The 6,041-nt window shown below is 38.7% G+C and overlaps 1 non-coding gene across 1 annotated transcript; it reads left to right on the top strand.

Moving 5' to 3' along the window:
* Positions 1-3,032: 3,032 nt before the first annotated feature.
* On the top strand, positions 3,033-3,139 carry LOC127117158 (small nucleolar RNA R71). Its single transcript, XR_007801914.1, has one exon. It is a non-coding gene; the product is annotated as a small nucleolar RNA R71 (small nucleolar RNA).
* The last annotated feature ends 2,902 nt before the right edge of the window (positions 3,140-6,041 follow it).

Genomic DNA, 6,041 nt, shown 5'->3' with positions numbered 1-6,041 from the left:
TATCCTTTCGTTGTCCTAAAACAACACCTACAGCGTAATCACTGGCATCACACATTATTTCGAATGGTTCATTCCAATCTGGTGTCTGCATTATGGGTGCGGAGATCAATGCTTGTTTAAGCGTTTGAAATGCTTCTAAACATTTATTGTCGAATATGAATTCAACATCTTTCATCAATAGCCCGGTTAAAGGTTTAGTTATTCTAGAGAAGTCTTTAATGAATCGTCGGTAAAAACCGGCATGTCCTAAGAAGCTTCGTACTTCTCTCACAGTTTTCGGGGGTTGAAGGTTTTCGATTACCTCTATTTTGGCTTTGTCTACTTCAATTCCTCTGTTCGAGATGATGTGTCCTAAAACAATTCCTTCTTGTACCATAAAGTGGCATTTTTCCCAATTAAGTACTAGGTTTACTTTTACACATCGCTCTAGAACTCTTTCTAGGTTTTCAAGGCATTCTTCAAAGCTTTGTCCGCATACGGAAAAGTCATCCATAAATACTTCCATGATGTTTTTGAGAAAATCGGCGAATATTGCCATCATGCACCTTTGAAAGGTTGCAGGAGCATTACACAAGCCAAACGGCATTCGTCTATAAGCGAAGGTACCAAAAGGACACGTGAACGTTGTCTTTTCTTGGTCATCAGGATGAATTGGTATTTGAAAGAAGCCTGAGTAACCGTCTAGATAGAAGAAATGAGAATGTTTTGCTAATCGTTCTAACATCTGGTCAATGAATGGTAAAGGGAAATGATCTTTTCGGGTTGCTTTGTTTAGTTTCCTATAGTCAATGCACATTCTCCATCCCGATTCGATTCGTTTGGTTATAGTTTCTCCTTTTTCGTTTTCAATAACTGTTATTCCTCATTTCTTTGGTACTACGTGTACAGGACTAACCCATTTGCTATCAGATATAGGATATATGATACCTGCCTCTAATAACTTGGTTATTTCCTTCTTCACTACCTCACTCAGGATCGGGTTTAGTCTCCTCTGGTGTTCCCTAGAAGTTTTACAGTCTTCTTCTAGCATGATGCGGTGCATACAAATAGAAGGACTTATTCCTTTAAGATCGGTGATGTTGTATCCTAGTGCGGTTGGATACTTTCTTAAGATATGCAGGAGTTTTTCTGTTTCGAGTCTTCCTAAGTCTGCATTAACTATCACTGGTCGTTCAAGTTCTAAGTCTAGGAATTCATATCTCAGATTTTTGGGAAGTGTTTTCAGGTCTAGGGTTGGTTTCTTAAGGCATTGCGTAGGGTCCGGTGTTATTGCCAAACATTGGTTAAGTTTGTCTTCTACAAGATAGTCAGATAATTTGTCTTTTTCTAACTCTGTTTCTTTTATGCATTCATCGATGATATCCATGAAGTAACATGTATCTTTTATTGCAGGTGCTTTCAAAAATTGGGAAAGAATAAACTCAATTTTCTCTTCTCCTACTTCGAAAGTGAGTCGTCCTCGTTTTACGTCTATGATTGCACCAGCAGTTGCTAAGAACGGTCTTCCCAGTATAATGGGTGTAACTTCATCTTCTCTAATGTCCATAATTATAAAATCAGTTGGAATGTAGAATTGACCTATGCGCACGGGAACGTTTTCAAGAATTCCTACAGGGTATCTAACGGAACAATCTGCTAGTTGCACAGACATTTTAGTTGGTCTTAATTCTCCCATTTCCAGTCTCTTGCATATGGATAAAGGCATAACACTAATACCGGCTCCTAAATCGCATAAGGCTTTGTCGATGACAAATTTTCCTATGTGACAGGGTATAGAGAAACTACCCGGGTCTTTGAGTTTAGGAGGCATATTCTGGATTATAGCGCTACATTCAGCAGTGAGTGTAACGGTTTCGCTATCTTCAAGTTTCCTTTTATTAGAAAGAATTTCTTTTAAGAACTTGGCATATGAGGGCATCTACGTAATAGCTTCTGTAAACGGAATTGTGACGTTTAATTGTTTCAGTAGGTCAACAAATTTTTTAAATTGGCCCGCATCTTTGGTTTTAATAAGCCTTTGAGGGTAAGGGATAGGTGGTTTATAAGGTGGTGGGGGTACATAAGGTTCCTTCTTTTCTACGGTTTCCTTATTACTCTCTTCCTTTTCCTTAGGTTTATTTTCTTCCTCAGTTGACTTTTTAGAGTTTTGGTTTTCTATCCTTGGATCAGACGGTCCTTCCACTTCCGTTCCACTTCTTAGTATGATTGCATGAGCGTGGCTTCTTGAGTTAGGTTGGGGCTATCCAGGAAATGTACCAGTTGGAGCAGCAGTAGGCGCTTGTTGTTGAGCTACTTGTGATATTTGCGTTTCCAGCATTTTGTTATGGGTAGCCAGGGCATCTACTTTACTTGCTAGTTGTTTAATTTGTTCGCCAGTGTGTACATTCTGGTTTAAGAAATCTTTATTGGTTTGCTGTTGAGAAGCTATAAAGTTTTCCATCATGATTTCCAAGTTGGATTTCCTAGGGGCGTTATTGTTAGGTGTAGATGGGATCGGCTTTTGATATCCCGGAGGTATAGCTGGGGCTTGATTTGGAGATTGTCCAGGTGCGTATAAAGCATTATTACTCTTATATGAAAAATTTGGATGATTCTTCCAATTTGAGTTATAGGTATGCGAGTAGGGGCTTCCTTGAGCATAGTTTACTTGCTCCGCTTGGATTCCTGTTAGGAGTTGACAATCTGCAGGAGTGTGACCTTGGATTCCACAGACTTCGCAATTCTGAGTTATGGCAACCACGGCGGCTGGAGGTGATACATTTAAACTTTCAATTTTCTGAACCAGAGCATCCACTTTTGCATTAACATGATCAAGGTTACTTATTTCGTACATGCCAGTTTTCGTTTGAGGTTTTTCCACCATTGTTCGTTCGCTTCCCCACTGATAGTGGTTTTGGGCCATGCTTTCGATAAGTTGGTAAGCATCAGCATAAGGTTTGTTCATTAGTGCACCGCCTGCGGCGGCGTCTATTGTTAGCCTCGTGTTGTACAAGAGACCATTATAGAAGGTATGAATTACTAACCAGTCCTCTAAACCATGGTGTGGACAAAGTCTCATCATGTCTTTGTATCTTTCCCATGCTTCTAAAAGAGACTCGTTATCTTTCTGTTTAAATCCATTTATCTGGGCTCTTAACATAGCTGTTTTGCTCGGCGGAAAATATCGGGCAAGAAAGACTTTCTTTAACTTATTCCATGTGGTGACTGAGTTGGAAGGGAGAGACTGGAGCCATCTTCTAGCGCTATCTCTTAACGAGAAAGGAAAAAGACGAAGCCGAATTGCCTCTGAAGTGACACCGTTAGCTTTAACAGTATCAGCGTATTGGACAAATACGGATAAATGAAGGTTTGGATCCTCGGTAGGATTTCCAGTGAATTGGTTCTGTTGCACTGCCTGCAACAGTGAAGGTTTAAGTTCGAAGTTGTTTGCTTCGATTGCGGGTGGAGCAATACTCGAATGCGGCTCATCTTGCGATGGAGCGGCGTAATCTCGAAGAGCACGAGCTGGTTCTGCCATCTCGGGTATCGGCGAAGGAAGAAGATTTTTGAGATCAGGAAGTTCGACAGGAGGGAGATTGTTTGCAGCACGATATTCCCGAATTCGTCGTAAGACTCGGAGATATAGTTCGATATCGTTGATTCGTAAGTAGAATGGCTCGCCTTGTGAGCGAGTATGTGGCATACAAATCAACGAAAGAAAGAAAAGAAAAATAAGCCTTAGTCTCTACAGCGTAACAGAAGAGTTACGATATCGACTAAATAAAAGTCCCCGGCAACGGCGCCAAAAACTTGATCGCGACTTTATGAGTCGAATTTGGGGTACAAACTGCAAGTGCACAGTTCTATCGCGTAGTTTTAAAAGATATCGATCCCACAGGGACTTATGAATCGATATACCGTTTTCTAAGGTTACTTCGTAAAGCTAAGGCGGGTAATACTTTGATTGTTTGGGGAAAAGTTAAAACTAAAAATGGGATCTAAATTAAATATCAACTAAACGGATATCGGTATGTAGTTCGTCGTAATTAGGGAATCAATTCTTCGTTGGTTTCTTGGTTTTAAAATAAATCTTTTCAGTTGACACTATTGATTAAAAGTCTTATCTCAAACTCTCGCTCTGTTGAATAAACTATGATTTTATATTAACGTAGCTGTCACTTACTAGTTAAGTCAAAAACCACTCTTTGAAAACAATAGGATCCGTAGAAACTCTTTTCAAGAAAACACTAATCGTTTAAACACCCTTGTCTCAAACTCTCGCTCTGTTGACTTAGGTTATATAATTAAATTCAAATGCTTAACTCTCGTCCTCACATTCAACCTTTAAACATACTTTTTGAAAAAGATTAGAATTTAATTAACTCTAAAAATTGTTTTCGCCCTGATCTAGAATTTATGTCCAATTTACACTGTCCAGTTAAAAACTCAAACTCTCGTTCTATTGATTTTAACTTCTTTATGTCTTTCACTTTCGTACAAAAACCTTGTTATTAAACCTGTAAATCGAGACCGTGAAAAGAGTGATTTTAATTTTAACCTTAATTAAACCAACTTAGTTTTGATTCCTTCATTCCGCTTACTCTACATACCGACACCTAAATAAATTAGCCAGATATGCTAAACAGATCTAAATAATTATCATGCATAAACAAATTCATCTCAGGCAAAAAATATAAATCAACAATAAAGCAGGGCATATATAAATTCAAACAATAATTAAAGAACCTGAGTAATTAACAGCAGTCTTGAACATCCACCACAGACCGGTTGGATTTGTTCTTGAATTCTTCAATCAGACAGAAAAATAAAAAGTGAAGGACTAAAAATCTAGGGTCTAACGTAAGGTTAGATCTAGTGAAAGGTACACAATAGTTTCCGGTGTAGAAACTATTGTGCGAAAAATTAATTAATTGCTGGAAAAGAAAATAGAAATTGCAAAGGAAACAATATAACAATTGTAAAAATAATGTTGTAAAATATGCTTGTACTGCTGGAAGAGAAAAAGTGCGAAGAAGAGAAAACGGCGAAGAAGAAGTGTCCGTAGGGTTTGCCAAAAACTACTATTTATATTGGTCACTTGTTGTAACTGTTTCCAAAGGTCTTCCGTGTAAAAAGTCTTCACGTGGAAAATGGTCAAGCGTAACAATAGGCCTCAACGTCTTTGTTGCGCTTCTGAAGCCAAAAATATAGGAGAATGGTGTGACGTCCGTCACACCATGTGTTACGCTCATAACACAAGTAGGCAGGGTATGACGCTCGTCACACCTCGTGTGACGCTCGTCACAGGCGCAGCGCCTGTGCTTTGGGCTGGGCTTTGGCTTGGTGGAATTTGCTCCTTTTCATTTCTTTTTCACCTCCTTTTCTTCCTTTTTCACTTGTGCTTCAAATAAGCTACCTGAGACAAATAGAAAGAAAATACCGAGTAATACCGAATAAAATGAAATGAATCGAAACAAATAATAATACAATTTAATTAAATCAAGTCCAAAAAGTGTGATATTATTTCGTGTTATCAAACTCCCCCATACTTAGACCTTTGCTTGTCCTCAAGCAAAATACAGTATAGAACTCGTTTTAAGAGTTTAGCCAGATGAAATTTCAAAACACACATCAATTCGTACTAGGTTGCAAGTAGATTTTGTTTAGAAGCAGCTTGAATTTATTTCGACATCAAGAACTACCATTACCACATCTGATAATCTTACCTCATGCAAACCAGTTCGAGTCATGCTATTATAGCTAGCCTGGTTCTTTTACTCTTATTTCACCCGTTTTCATTCTAGCGAAATCACATTAAGCCCTTTATCGTTTCGCGCACATAGTGGAGTGACCGGTTAGTGATTATGATCCCCTTTTTAGCTTGAAGCTCTGGTACATGAGTCGGATAACTTCGTTATTTAGTCCATTGCGAATTGCGGGGGATCGGACCGTAGTCCTCCCTACCAAGTTCAGTACCAGATACCTGCTGAACCAACTCATAATGGGTCTTTCGTATTATGTTTTTGTATGATTTGCAACCTTTAGATTAAATGATCTGGTAA

Source organism: Lathyrus oleraceus, chromosome 1 (assembly GCF_024323335.1).
Source record: "Lathyrus oleraceus cultivar Zhongwan6 chromosome 1, CAAS_Psat_ZW6_1.0, whole genome shotgun sequence".
Taxonomy (NCBI): Eukaryota; Viridiplantae; Streptophyta; class Magnoliopsida; order Fabales; family Fabaceae; genus Lathyrus; species Lathyrus oleraceus.
Note: the sequence above shows the minus strand (reverse complement) of the source record. Positions and strands in the feature narration are given on the sequence as shown.